Here is a 15840-nt window from a genome sequence, read left to right as displayed (position 1 = left end):
GCATTTCCCTGATTACAAATGAAGTTGAATATATTTTCATATGTTAATTTACCATTTCAGTTCTCTTCAGTGATGTGCCCATGCAAATTTTTTTCCCATTTAAAATAAAAATAAATTAGGTTGTATTTTTCTTATTGGCTTACAGTTTTTATGTAGTCCAGATACTAACCTTTTGTCACATGGTAAAGCAAATACCCTCTTCCAGTCTATGAATCTCATTTTTACTTGTTATGATATCTCTTGATAAACAGAAATTCTTAATTGTAATGTAGCTGACTTTAGTAACATTTTCCTTTACTCTTTGTGTGGCTCTTCTGTCTAGCTTTCGAAATCCTTCCCTTCCTTTAATTGTAAAGGGTATTCTCTTATTTTATCTTCAAGAGGTTTTAAGCTCTACCTAATATTGAGCCTTTCATCTACCTAGAATTGATTTTTGCATGTGGTGTGAGGTTGGGTTTCAGATTCTTTTTCTTTTTCAGTATGAATAACCAGTTGTCTCAGCATCATGTACTTAAAGCCCATACTTTCTCAACTGATTTTCAATGTCAGGTCTAGTACACTTGAGAATCAACTCACCAAGTTCCATTATCTATTCCTCAATGCCCACTTGCCAAAATAAACACCTTCTTGAGATTTTAAATGTAATAAAATAAACCTTGGGGTCAATTTCAAAAGGAGCAACAACTTCATAATATTAACTCTTCTTATCCATGGACATAATATCTTTTCCCATTTATTTAGGTTCCCTTTAATTTTTTTCAATTTTATGATTTTCTATATACATGTCTTAGTCATATTTTGTTAAACTTATTCTTAGGTATTTAATATTTTTGATAGTATTATAAACGATATTTTTATTACATATTCTAATTGCTGCTATATAGAAATGCATTTTAAAAATACCTTGCAAGTCACAATTTTACTAAAATATTTGGATTCTGATTTATATATAGATTCTTTTATATTCTCTATGTAAAAAAAAAAAAAATCTTATCTCCTGCAAGTGATGACTCCCTAGTTTTGCCTCTTTAATCATTACAAATTGTATGTAGATTTTGTACCATCTGGTGTGTCCAATACCTGATTGCTATGGGTGATAGTTGCTTGTTGTTTTTGTTGGGTCTCACTTATGCTTCTTATTTTCTTTTTAAGATTTTATTTATTTATTTGAGAGACAGAGAGAGAGAGAGCGACAGAGAGCACAGTGGGGAGGAGAGAGAGAAGCAGACTCCCCACTGAACAGGAAGCCCAGTGCAGGGCTCCATCCCAGGACCCTGAGATCATGACCAGAGCCGAAGGTGAAAGCTTAACCAACTGAGCCACCCAGGAGCCCCTGCTTTTCTTTTTATTTATTTTATTTATTTATTTATTTTTTTTAATTTAAGAGAACCTTTATTTTTTTTAATTTTTATTTATTTATTTATGATAGTCACAGAGAGAGAGAGAGAGAGAGAGAGAGAGGCAGAGACACAGGCAGAGGGAGAAGCAGGCTCCATGCACCAGGAGCCCGATGTGGGATTTGATCCCGGGTCTCCAGGATCACGCCCTGGGCCAAAGGCAGGTGCTAAACCGCTGCGCCACCCAGGGATCCCCCTGCTTTTCTTTTTATAATGTGGATCACTATTTCTATGGAAATTCTTTGAGATATAGATTGAAGGGAGTTTATTTAAAAACGATTTGCTTTTTTTTCTGCCAGGTGCTCATGGGTATCACGAAGGAGGGCCTCTTTACACTAAATTCTCAGCTTAAAATTTTCCTAGACCACCTAGGCTGTGCAACTCAGGCATCAAAACTCACCCATAAGGGCTAACTTTTACTAATAAATTTTCAAGAAAGATTTTCCTTTCTCTGTACCCAGTGCCAATTTTAAGATGAGCAAATGTCCTTATTGTTTGGAATGGACACAATATTATTTCTAGTGTACTGTTTTGAGCTTTATGTAGGATGCTGTCTTTCGATTGCCTTCTTAGAGCTGGACCTGGACTTTGTCACCTATCACCCATATATTGCAGGGCTGTGAACACTGGAACTCGAGATCCCCTGAATTGTCGAAAGTCCTCAATGCAAAAGCAAGCATCAGTGGCTGAATCATCTTATTAGGATCTTGCTCTGAATTCATGTTGGCCTTGCCTTGTTATTATGTCATTAGTGCATTTAAAAATATAGTTTTAAATTTTATAAATCATTTTTAGCTATTGTCAGTAAGAAGGCTGTTAAGGGCATCTAGTTTGTCAGTAGTCTTCCATCCATTCCACCTCAGCTATATTTTCTCATACCCTAGATCTTTTCACTTCTAATGCCTGTTTCACTTCCTAAATCTCAGTTTCAAATATCTTCTCTATGGCTATGATCTCCTGTCTTTGAGTGCCTGTAATTTATTACTCCCACTTGAACAACTATTCAACCCCGTTAGGACTCCAATCCGGTCACTACCAAATCTTTACTGTCCATTTTCTCAGGTTCAACCTCATTCAGATTAGAATTCATGAAGCGTACCCGTGTTGCAAAATACTGTGTAAATAGTGTCTTCCAGAGTTGTGTCATGTCATGGTCCATCATCACATTCCCTCCCTTATCCATATCCTCCTTGTCCTTGATTCTTTTCCCTTCTAACATCTGATCTGGCAACAGTTATTGATTAAACCCACATCTATCTTCCTACTCTTTACCTAGCTCTGGAGGAAACAACTATGCCAACTGGTTTCCTTCTAAATTGATGTGGCTTCAGTGTGCTCAGCAATCCTACTGTATTTCTCTAGTCTGTTCACTCTACCGTTCTTCTTTTTTTTTTTAATTTTTATTTATTTATGATAGTCACACAGAGAGAGAGAGAGAAAGAGAGAGAGAGAGGCAGAGACATAGGCAGAGGGAGAAGCAGGCTCCATGCACCAGGAGCCCGACGTGGGATTCCATCCCGGGTCTCCAGGATCGTGCCCTGGGCCAAAGGCAGGTGCCAAACCGCTGCGCCACCCAGGGATCCCTCTATCATTCTTCAAAGCAACTTCTTTGCAAACCCCAGCCTTCCCTGACTCCACCTCCCTCTCTCAGTTGATGGCTTCCCTTTTTATTTCAAAGACTGATTGACTGATTGATTTTAGAGAGACAGCATGTAGGGTGGGGGAGGGGAGAAGGAGCAAAGGGAGAGGGAGAGAGAAACTCAAGCAGACTCTGAGTTGAGCACAGAGCCTGAAAGCAGGCTTGATTCCATGACTCTGAGACCACAACCTGAGCCAAAACCAAGAGTCAGACACTCAACTGACTATACCACCCAGGTGCCCCCTTCTTATTTCACTGAGGCAATGGAATCTAACACTAGAGAGCTTCCTCATCCAAGTACCCACCAAACTCCCTGCATTTGTAATATATTCTAAGCTTTCCTTCTTGTGACTGGATTAATTATCCATGTTCATGTCTAAGGCCACCTGTCCAAATGTGTGCAGGATCCCATCCCTTCTCCTCTCCACCTATCACTATCAGTGATTTTCTGTCATTTTGATTTTCCTCTTGCTCTAAGAACGGGCACATGCCATCAGGTTTTTTGTGTTTGTTTTTTTTTTTTTCTTAATACAAAACAGGAGCTTTCTTCTTCTGAGAAGATGAAGTTGATCTATTTTTCCATATTCCTCCAGCTAAGTAAAACTAAAACACTTACATATTACTCTCTCAATATAGTATTATGTATATATACTGAAAGGCAAGAGATGAAGGCAGACCAGCTAGGGACTTTGGGACACAGTGGTTAGTTCCCAATGTTTGTTTGTTTGCCTGCCTCATATATCCCAGACTTGGAGCTAAAAAAAGCTGGCAGCCCACAAACACCAACAGGCAGACAGAAAAAGCCCCAACAAAAGCCTGCTCTGTTTAGCTAAAGGACCAGGAAAGTGTCAGCCTAGCAAAATAGAAAACTTTTAAATTATCTAAAGTGCTCTACCCCAGCCAAAACCACAGAAAAAGCTGTGGCCCCACTCTCACTCATGCCAGCAAAGTCCTATTGGGAAACCTAGACTTCAGCTCTCAACAAGGCTGTACCAAGGCACCCCAACACCTGCCAAGGTGGCATCAGAGAAGGATAAGTAGGGAGCTGAGATTTTCATCCCCACCAGGCAGTAATGACACACATTTTCCCCTCTCCCTCCTCCCCAGTGCCAGTGAGGACCACACAAGAAGCCTGGACTTCCATCCCTACCTGACATTAGCAAAGCCTTTTTCCCCTCCCTGATGGGGTGCTGTCAGAGAAGGCCTCATGAACTTCAGGGCTTTCTACCATCCAGCAATAATGAGGCACTTCTGCCCCTCTAGCCACCAAGGTGTCAGTGGAGGCCCCATGGGGAACCAGAATTCCCACTCTTGCCAAGCAGTATTGAGGACCTGTAAGAGAGCATTAACTCTACCTGCTTGCATCACTGTTGTAACCCCAATGCCTGGAACATTGCTTATCATGTGTTAGAAGCTAGTTGCATGATCCTGCTCAAGTCATTGATCCTTTCTGTGTTTCATTTTCCTCCCCTGCAAAATAACAGTATCTATTTATATGTTGTGTGGATTAAATGAATTGATGCATGTAATGCTCCTAGAACAGCACCTGACACGTGAAGTGCCAGCCATTGCTACTGATGCTGGTGTTGTCATTATTCATTCCTTACAAATTTATATGCCTCTTAAACAGAACTTTAGCCTTATCCCATGAGTTTTTATTTGTAGTATTTTCATTATTCTTATTTTCTAAGTATTCTGTAATTGCAATCACATTTCCCCTTTTATGCCCAAGAGATCTATAGAAGAGTATTTTTAAATTTCCAAGTGGGTGGGAAATTTTTGTTTAAATGTTTGGTCCTAATTTGTAGTTTTATTGTTCTGTGGTCAGAGAATATGTCTGTGCACGTTGTACTTTAGGAGATTTATTGATGTTTTCTTTATAGTCTAGCACATGATCTATTTTTAAAAAATAATTTCTTCAATTAAAACAATTTTTCCCCTTTTCTTCATTGTGAAGGCTTTTATGCTAGGGATACATCCTATAAACATACTTTCCAACACACCAAACTAGACAGTTAAATGAAATAAGAGCTTCAATCATGTTGAGTTAAAATGCTTCATTCCTGTTCAATTTGCAGTAAGCACAGATTGCAAAGTTCCCCAGAGGGAAAGAAATGGGAACAGGCACACTCAGCCTTCAGGTGTGATTTGTTAGTTGTTCTTCTGCCTCTTTTCTCCCGCCAGTTTTCTTCTGGTGAAAGAATGCTTTTAATTTTAATTGTAGCAGACTGTAGCTTCCAAAAGTGGCCACAGCAATACTTCTGGTCCTACATGCTGTTCTAGTATTTTGCCACTTCCCATCAAGAGGTGAAGTCTATTTGCAGGATTTGCAAGATAGGTCATAAATGGCAATATGACCTCTATCTGGTTCTCTCTCTCTTGAGATGCTCACCCTTGGAGACCGGTCACCATGTTGTGAGGAAGCTCAGGCTACTTGGAGAGAGGCTACTTGTTGGCATTCTGGCCCACAGCCCCAGTTGAGGGCCCAGGGATAGCCACCATCAATCAGCAGACATGTGAGTGAGTCTGTAGATGATCACAGTCCCAAGCCATCCCCACAGTACCTTGTCTGAATCTATGACCCACAGACTCAATGACCACCATAGATAGTTGTTCTACATCATTGAGTTACAGGGTGATTTGTTACTCAGCTAGTAACCAGATCACTAAGAATGGAGTGACCTTAATTAATCAGAAAATTCCATATAAAAGGAGGGTGTAATAATGAGAAAAACAATAGACTAGGACATAGGAGACTTGGGTTATAGGCTGGATAAGCCTTGGATCCTTGAACAAATCATGTAACCTTTCTGAGTCTTAATATCCATATCTACAATAGAGGCATTTGGACCTTCTAGGCCTCTTCTAGTTCTACAATTAATATCTTGATATAAAAAATTTAGCATTATAAAAGATTTGTTAGAGATAGTCCCTTTTCTTGATATATTGCATATATATATATTTGATCAATGATATTCTTGATTTCACAGTAAACTCCCACTGAGCAATCTTATTTTCTTCATTTCTAAACTATTGGAAATACATTTCCAAAGTATTGATATTAGAAAATAGGATTCTCAGTCCAATTTTAGTATAAAATAAGTTATAAAGCTGGCTAGGCATTTGCTGCAGAATGAGGGCTCCCCAATTTCCATTCACAGTAATATATTAAGCACTGCTTTGATTCCTTACTTTTATATTTTTCAGTGATCTCTGTCTACTATTTTGGGTGTTCTTTGTTAGTTACCAGGTGACATGCTGCCAGAATATGCTTACTGAGATTTTACTTCTCTGTTAAGATTCAGCATATTGAGAATTTTAAATATGTCTTGCAAAGCTAGATCTGCTGTGGGATATATAAGGCCAGTTTCTCATCAGTTGTAACTCTCTGGAAGCTGCACTGTTGGGAGGAGTCATCTATTATTCCACATACATTCCAGAAGAAGCTAAAGCAAGTGTTTAATGCGTGCTTTCCAACACACAATACTCCACGATCCCTAGAGTGTGATGACTTGGGACAGCTGCCCTGAGTCAATATTCAGGGGACCCAGCCATGCTGGCAGCTTGACAGTGACTCAAGGAGCACCAGCTGGGGCCCCATAACATGCTTGTAACACCCTCACAGAGAAACACTCTTAACTTTCCTCCCTTTCCTGGGCTATCCAGAATCACTATTCCCTTTGTATCCTCATGCTCCCACACACAGGACGAAGTTGGTGGGTTATAGTGATATAAATTGTATGTTTCCTGAGAAACAGTTGTTTCCTACATCTGTTTATGACAGTTGTATTTTGTTATCATAATGATGTGATTTCATTAAATATTACATAAAGAGGTGAAATATGAAGACAAAGAAAAGAGTTTTTTCTATGAAAAGTTGAAAGCTTCATAAAGTGTGAGTAATGCACATAGCTGCAAAAGATTGTGGCAAAAAATCTAGAAGGATTCTATACTCAGATTACTTTTCATTTATCTATAAGTTTTCACTCTCCTTTAAAGACATCCCTATTTTATGGGCCACCTGGGTGGCTCCGTGGTTGAGTGGCTCAGGGTGTGAGCCACTCAGGATTAAGGGGGTTCCAGGATCAAGTCCCGCATCCGGCTGTCCACAAGGAGCCTGCTTCTCTCTCTGCCTCTCATGAATAAAGAGAGAGAAAGAAAGAAGAAAGAAAGAAAGAAAGAAGAAAGAAAGAAAGAAAGAAAGAAAGAAAGAAAGAAAGAAAGAAAGAAAGAAAGAAAGAAAAAAGAAAGAAAGAAAGACATCCCTATTTTAAACTTCAGTGAATATGTTCTAGGTATGCTTTATTCAAGAATGATGTCCTGGGCTCAAAGTTAAGGCCTTACCCCTCTGTCAAAAGATTGGTCAGTTGATATATACTTATTTGTATTCAGTTAAACAAAATGTTTGTAGAAAATGCCATTTTTTATTTGTTGCTTTGACCTGTTTTTTAACAGCCTAACTCCTGGTCCAACAGCCCATTCCTGAGGGATAAGTTGGCTTGGACTGTACATAGATTCAGCTCATTTCTCCTGTTTCATCACAGGAAATAAGGAACTGTCAAGATTGCCCTTCCCTGCTGCCAAACTACAAACTACCACTTTGTGATTCTGTTTTCACATCAAAGATACTCTCCAGCTTTAGCCCAGATCTCCCTAACTTATCCCCCCTTACTTCCTCGATTAATTCTAGAGGACTGTGATTCACTGAAGACCTCACTGGGATGGTGCCATATAAGTGCATGTACCTAGGGAATCCTCTGCTAGCTACCCAAATCTTAAAAAAAAAAAAAAATTGCCCTAGGCAATATTCTAGTACCACATCTGGTTCCTCTCCTTACTTGACTAGAGGAGCAAAGCTAAGTCTCTTGGCATTTTGTTGATAAACTGGTAAACTGACTAGGGAGATTTTTCACAGGACTTTTTGTTTTTTAAAATTCTATTATAATTGGCATACAGTGTTAGATTAGTTTTGGGTGTCAATACAGTGATTCAACAATTCTATACATTACTCAGTTTCATAGCACTTTTGACTTGGGAATTTGTTGGCTTATGTATTTATGTATGCATTTATTTATGTATATAGTTATTTGAGTTCCTGCAGAAATTGAATGGGCTAGAGCATGTCATACTCAAACTATGGGCAGATAAACTTTTTCTATAAGGGGTCAGAGAGTAAATATCTTGGGTTTTGTGGGCCATAGGTTCTCTGCTTATAACTACCAAAGCAAACTGTCATAGCAGAAAAAAGTCCTAGGAAATACAAAAATGAATGGGAGTTACTATGTTCTAATACTATTTTATTTACAAACAGGATCACTAGTTTGCTGATCCCTGGAATCTATCAAAATACCTTACTATCTCCCCTACTAGTAATTAAACTTGCTCAAGTCTTTTCCCTAGGGGGGAAAAAAAAGGCAGCTCCACATCACTGTAGGAAGTTGTCTTGTCCTCCCCATGTCTACTTCCCCACTTCTCATCTACCTTCAGGGCTAGGCAATCTGACCTCCATGCTCACCACCCACTGAAATTGTCCTTATCAAGGTCACCAGCAGTCTCTGTGTTGCTAAATCTCATAGACACTCCAGTCTTTTCTTTCTTACTCAATCTCTCCACAGCTTTCAACACAGCCAACCACTCCCTCCTCCTGGAAACACTCTCAGCTTCTGAAACCTCACACAATTGTTTTGTTTTTTCCCCTACAGCAGCAGCTACTGCTCAGTAACCAAAGGCTCCTCTCCTCTTCACAAACTACATGCTGGGGCTGCTCAGGGCTCCATCTGGGCCTCTGTTGCTTCTTTCCCTATTCTTTCCCTTGGGACCTCATCCATTTTGTAGCTTTAGATAGCATCTTGATGCTGAAAACCCCCAAATATTTCTTCAGCCCAGCTTTTTTCCCCCTAGTTCCTTTTCCTTCCTCATATAACCAATTGCCCACTTGACATTTCAAGTCTCCCAGGTGTCCTAACCATAAAGCGCTGAATAAGTACAATTGAATAAATAAATGAGTTTGCCAGGTTGCCCAAGCAGAAACCAGAGCTTAATCCCTAACTCCTCCCTTTTGCTCACTTCATGCATTACCCAAATATAAGCCTTCTCTTTCCTAATCATCTTCTGAATCTCTCCCTGCCTCCCTATATCTAATTCTTAGGCTGCTACAGCTGCATCTATTGCTAAAATATTGAAATACTTCCATATGGGTTGTAAAGGGCCACTGGCCTAAAGTCCAGTTCTACTAGCCCCACCTCTGAGATCCACCTGTCTGTCCAGCCTGGCCCCACAGAGACAGGCCCATTGGACCCTGCTTAGTGCTGAGGCTAGCACCCATCCTGAGGAGCAAATGCTCTTGCCAAACTGATTGTTAAATATTTTAATATTGTCCCTGCTTAATACCACTGTTACTAAAATATTCTGGCAGTAGGAAATAATCTCTCAATCAGATTACTGGAAAAGCCACCCAACTGATCTTCCTACCTCCTGTCTCACTCATCTCCAGATGTTAGCCAGAAGGATTTGTCTAAAATGCAAATTGATGGTATCATCCCCCTTCTTAAAATCTTTAAATGTAGTAGCTGTCAAGATAAAACCCCAACCCCCTTCATGATCTGACCTCTTCTCATTCTTCAAAACTCACCTCCTCAGAGATGTTGCTCCAATTCCACCTAAAGTTGGTTCTTCCTGTTATGCTCTCATAGCACTCTGCGTCATTGTATTGATCACAGTTTGACATTCTTAATTTCATTATATTTTTTTTATCTGTTTCCTCCACTAAACCACATGCTCCCTGAAGGCAGATGCCTTGACTATCTTGTGCACTGATAGATTGCTTACCCCTGAATATTTTTAAAAAAATATTTTTATTTATTTATTCATGAGAGACACAGAGAGAGAGAGGCAGAGACACGGGCAGAGGGAGAAGCAGGCTCCCTGCAGGGAGCCAAATGTGGGACCCAATCCCAGGACCCCAGGATCACACCCGGAGCCAAAGGCAGACATGCTCAACCACTGAGCCATCCAGACGTCCCCCGCTGAATATTTTTAAGTGAATAAATCTGTCCCTGAATCCCTTCTAGCATCATCCTTTGCCACTTTCTCCCTTGTAATCTATGGTTTAGCTATATGCAGCTGACAGATATTCCATAATTATTTGGTAATGAAATGAACTGTTCTCAGTTCCTTAAACATTCCTTATAAACAGCTCCCTTTTGCCTGAAATACATTTGTCTGCACCCTATGTTCTTTCACCTGGTAAACTCCTGCTTCCAGGTATCAACACTGTCATTCCACCCTCCAGGATGCCTTGCTATTAATTCCTACACGACAGAACTCATGATACTATCACTTAAATGTCTGATTCCTTTTCTAATTTCCCCCTGATAAGCCCTATGAAGGCAAAGACTGTCATTTCTCATAGTTTCATTCAAAGTACCTTGCTAAGGGCCTGGCACTCAGTAGCTTATATTTAACAGAGCAATTCAGTCCTTAACTTAACGCAGCCAGCCCAAAGTCTTGAGAGGAAGTGAAATTATACTCAATTGCAGGCAATATACTACTTATAAGTGGGGTAGCTTCCCCCCAAAATGGGTTTATTTTTGTGGGGTTTTCTTCCCTAAGAATAAATTTTCCCTTCATATCGTGTGTCTGTGATGTGCAGTAATTTCTCCTGCAACTCATTGTCTGGCTTTATGGGCAGAAATTGGTTCATAGTGGAAAGTACAAAATGTATATTACTAAAAAAGATCCACAGTGAGACTAGGTTTTGTAACATCCTAAGAGGACATAAGAGGATAGCAATTTCTCTTCCTTGAGACATAGATATTTTTAATATATTCATCTGAATTCATGCAACTCAGTTAAAAAAAGAACCTCTCTACTCATTAATGGTGGTTTTATGGTTTCATTCTGCTGGGCACATAAATGTGTTACAATATAAATAAGCCAATGGCGTAATGAATCATTGCAGTCTTATTGTGTGTAAGTTTTTACTACAAATCTTGGCGGGTGGGGGGGAAACCTATTCATGCTCTGCATTTTTAAATTATGCTAATGTGATTAGTCATTATGGATCCTACTTACTTTTCATGATAGATGCAAGATATTTAAGCCTCCCTCGTACTGAGGGGTCTGATTAGTGCTCAAGACCCAATCAAGAAGCCGTTGATGAAGTTCAAATAGTACATTAAAAAGTTATGTATGACACAGGAGTTGATTGTTGCTTATGTAAGATTGTATAAACTAATGTAGTAAGTATAAATTGTATTAATGCTCATTTTTATTCTTCCATGAAAATTTTAGCCATTACCATAATCTTTGAATGTATTTTTTCCAGGATATGTGCAGGCCACTGTTTCTGCAATGAAAGTGTAAAAATGATGGGGTAAGCTGCCATTATTATTAAATATGAAAATTCGCACATAGCCACATTAGTAAACAGGAGTTTTCAAAACCCAGACTTCAACATAGTTCACCCATTCTTGCATTTTGATGTCATAATCAAGCAAAATGAAAAACAGAAAAGACACACTGTGGTTGATTATTGTTCTGCCAAATCAGATTGTCCCTGTCCTTGTCTTAGACCAATACCAAACTCAGAGGGAGAAATTGGGAGCAGGGAGAAAAATATGAATATGTGAGAGAGTGAAAGAATGGTCTTAGAATTTTAAGTGAGTCTAATACATTGAAGACTTCTTTAACAATCTCAGAAATAAAAGTCAGTAGAAATATATGCAGTATATGCCCCACTAAAGTATACACTTGATATTCAGTTTTTAAAGTAACTTCCTTAGAGCTAGAACCCCTTTTCAAAAGAAATCTTATGAAGAATCACATATATGTAATAGAATATATGAAATAAGAATATTTTTAGTAAACGTTTCATTGGTTGAAATTCAATGAAAAACAAGGCTGTTTTGATGAATATCAGGAATTAAAATTAGGAGCTTAGATGACAATTATCTTAGATGAGCCTCAGCAGCCAATTTATATCGGCAATTTCTAAATGGTTGTATAGTATTGAGATTTTCTTGATTACAAAGGTAAAGTGTTGGAAATGATAAAAATATAAAAATATATATATTTTTTAAGTTGCCTTGTAATCTCAGGATACAATTCTATTTACAAATAATGAGGAGGAGCTTCATTTGCTCAGAGGGCTGAACCAAGAGTTACCTGGTGAGACAACTAAGCCTCTTTGTTGGTCTCTATTGTTAGTGACATTTGGTATGTGACACACATGAACGTGCCTATTTTAAAAACTATAGTTCTGTAATAGTTAAAAATTAAGTAAAATTCTAGTGAAATATTTTCTGTTCCCTTGAATCTCCTCAAGGATGCAGTAGGGTGGGGCAGAGTGAAAATAGTTTTCTAGCTGATTCTCTCAGTTGCAGTCTCCTTCACTATATATATTAGGATTTTAACAATAGATTTGCCAAACTCTCCTGTGCTCCTTGGTGTCACCCTGCTACAGATATAAATGGTGGATTCCTCTTGCAGTATTCTCTTAATTAATGGCATCACCATCACAGGAGCTGTGGTCCCCTTCAACTTCTTCGCCCCTAACATTTAATAGCTTGTGAAGGTCTATTCCTACCATCTTCAAAATATCAATGGAATCTACCCTTTTGTCTTCCATCTATCTACATTGTAGTGGCTTCCTGACTTTTTTGCAAACTTGAGCCTTACCCTATCTAGCCAGAGCTGCTACTCTGAGACATGCATTGGATTAGGTCATTCTCCTGTTTTAAAGCTGGTAATATTCTCTTGCACTTACCTGGGTAAGGCCAAACCCCTCAGCACAGTACAGAAGACCCTTCACAGTCTCCACCATCCTCCAACCTCATCTTCTAGTTCCTCCAACTTCTGTACCCCATCCCACTACACTGCATGGGCCTTATTCTTTCCATCTGTTTTCTTTGCTCCTGGAGACCTCTTACTCATTCTTCAAGATCCAGTCCAAACATGACTCCCTTTCCAAAGCATTTCTTGATTTCCCCAGGCAGCTGGCTCTGCAGCTTCCTTTGTACTCAATGTCATTGTAGTATTTTTTCCATTTATTGTTGTTGTTGTTCTGGGATCATCTGCTTGTGTGTCTGTCTTTTTTCCAAAATCCTACGGACTCTTAATGAGCAGGGATTGTATCTTATCCATTTTTTTATCCCAAGCACCTAGGATCATACTTGATATGTGCCTGAAACATGGGAAACCCTCAGTGCATATTTTTGAACTTTTTATTACAGTGTTTCATGTGGAGATTGTCCCTGTTTCTGATGGTGATACACTAGAAGAACCCACAGTGGCATCCTGTAGACTCCCTGTTGCAGTGACAGCACATGGGTAATTATCAGTTTCTTTTCTCCTCACTTCAGTCTCTCCATGCCACTGGGCATCTAGTTCCTTTAACTTCTTCCAAATGCATGAAGATATGTTTCAGAATTGAATTTCAAAACGCTTCTTCTCTATGGTGTTTTCTTCCCCAAATTTATTTATCCCATCCCATCCCCTCCCAGGTTATATGATACTTCCCTGATGTTTAGAATCTCAAACAGAACTGATTTCTCCTCCTGGTTTGAGGTCAGATTTTGTACTTATCCTGTTCCAAGTGCCCTCAGTGGAGAATCTCTTTCATTTTGTTTCCCCACTATATTGTATAATCCCCCCCAAGAGAGCTCATATGCAAGCCATGAGGGATTTGCAAACCTCAGATCCTCTGCCCCCATATTCCTTGAGCTCCTGAAAATGCTGTAATACAGTTGGGATCTTAATTGTTTTTGTGTATTCACATGTAAATACTGTATCGGATTATTTTCCTTACTCATCTTTATAATTCAATAAAAATCCATCCCATGATCATCATTACTTCTTATTTACTCTTATTTATTCTTCTAGATCATTTGGATATTTTATAGATTTTTTCATTTTTATTTGCTTCATGATTTTACTTGAAGAGAATTTAATAACACCAAGATGGTTATTCTTCTTCATCCACTCAACTGCGCCCACCCCTTTTCAAGGCATAACATTTCCTATTTCCAATCCTCCCCGGGTTTGAAAAAAATAGTTTGGCAATGGTTCACTAAGAATTGTAATTTAATCCTTTGGAATAACAGGCTTTTCATCTGCGCTCTCTGCAATGATCCTGCGATCTGCCACACAATCAGTTCCTTAGAAAAGAACAATGCTACCAGAAAGAAAGAAAGTACTGGCAACATGGTAAAGAATATGAGGCCTTTTATAAGATTTGTAAATATAAATGAATCTTGATAACAAATGGCATCAAAATATGAATTATTGCTATTATTCAAAAGAAGAATCAGGACATTTTTGGCAACAAATGCAAATGAACCTGAGTGTCTGGGCTTTTGATCTAGGACTGTGTAAACACAGGCTCATAACTAGGTAGTTTTGTGTTTATATTGGTGGAGCCTCTAAAGTTATGCTTACAGATCCAGGAACAATGTGACATTCAAGAAAGAGCAAACACAATCTTAAGTCTTACCTCCTATGTCCCTTGACTCCAGGAGTGTTTGTCCAAGTTATCCCTGTATTTTATGGAGCAGGTTATTGTAAAAATTGTACAGATGCAGTTCTATGTCTAAATGCTACACATATATTTATTTAAGTGGGATTGGTCTCTAATGAAATGTCCTCCTTTTGAGACAATTATAGGCCATTGGCAATCTGCATAGTAATTTATCACCTCATTTTCAGTCATTATCACTGTTAGTCAACCATGTGTTCCACAGTCTTAACATCACAGAGAGTTCACCGGGATTAGTTAGGTGTTTTAAGATTCATTATCATCACCATTATTACTACAAATCACACCATTTATTTAGCACCAACAATCTGCTGAAGAAAGCAAGTTGGCACAATCTAATGTGGATAAGAAACCGGCCTCCTGCATAAAAGAAGCCTGGGACTCGAGCTCCAGGCAACAATAAGTGAGGTAAGATGACTGGTAGGCTCTTAAGAAAGGGTACAGAAGTTACATGTTTTCAAACCCCCCATAATGCGGTCTCCTGGAAGGACAAATATTTTGCAAAACTCCTCTTATTTCTCCTAATGGCCTGATCAATAGAAAGTAAAGACAGCTGACCAGAAGGCATATTAAGATGAAAGGACTTGGACAAACTGCCTGTGTTTATGGCATAAAATTTTTTTTTTTTTTCTGAAAAGCCTTTAAAACTAGAACCCTCTCAAAACTGTCTGAGCTTGAAGTTGGTGTATGAGTTTACTTGTCTCAGGGTTCTTCACTCTACTAGCATGGGCTACCTCTGTAACATACAGAGAAATGATCCATCCAGTTAGCTGAAGTGGGTGGCATGAGCCTGGCAGTCTGAGTTTAGCCATCAGAATACTATATGATATAAAAGGATACATTTTCTTCTGATCTAATTATTGCAAGCAATGTAAGGCTCTACTATGACTTACTTGGAGTATAAAGGGCACCTACTATAATATTCCTTAATTCATTTTATAAAATGTAGACATTTAAAAGTTCAGTGATTGTAATTATGATAATAAAATTTGAAATTTGACTTGGAAACTAAGTTAAACAAAAAGCAAAGAAAGGTTTTCTTTTTGTTTGCTTTTGGTTCTTGTTTGCTTGTTTGTTTTTGGTCTTTCATAGTATGAGCCCAAGTCCTGAACAAAGCTTAAGAACTAAAGGAGTCATATGGGAAAAATGATTGTGTTCCTTCTCTGTATTTTTATTTGATGATTCTGAAAATTTGGAGTAAAGCAACAATTTATACCAATAAAAGTTTATTTTATACTTACTGAGAAACAGTAAGTTCAAAATCATCTTAT

The 15840-nt window shown here is 38.6% G+C and overlaps 1 long non-coding RNA gene across 8 annotated transcripts in view; it reads left to right on the top strand.

Annotated features, from left to right (window-relative positions):
* The window catches only part of LOC106559691, a 104708-nt gene that overhangs the window by 39883 nt on the left and 48985 nt on the right, over window positions 1-15840 (top strand). For 7 of the 8 annotated variants that reach the window (XR_005369445.1, XR_005369446.1, XR_005369449.1 and 4 more), the window contains 4 exons: window positions 11363-11410; window positions 13269-13365; window positions 14139-14241; window positions 14868-14977. This is a non-coding gene — a long non-coding RNA (uncharacterized LOC106559691). Of the gene's footprint in view, window positions 1-5460; window positions 5553-11362; window positions 11411-13268; window positions 13366-14138; window positions 14242-14867; window positions 14978-15840 lie in introns of those variants that run through there. The other variant, XR_005369451.1, reaches the window with a different exon arrangement.

This window comes from Canis lupus, chromosome 14 (assembly GCF_011100685.1).
Source record: "Canis lupus familiaris isolate Mischka breed German Shepherd chromosome 14, alternate assembly UU_Cfam_GSD_1.0, whole genome shotgun sequence".
Lineage (NCBI taxonomy): Eukaryota > Metazoa > Chordata > Mammalia > Carnivora > Canidae > Canis > Canis lupus.
The sequence above is the reverse complement of the archived record's forward strand: the minus strand, read 5'-3'. Positions and strand labels throughout refer to the sequence as shown.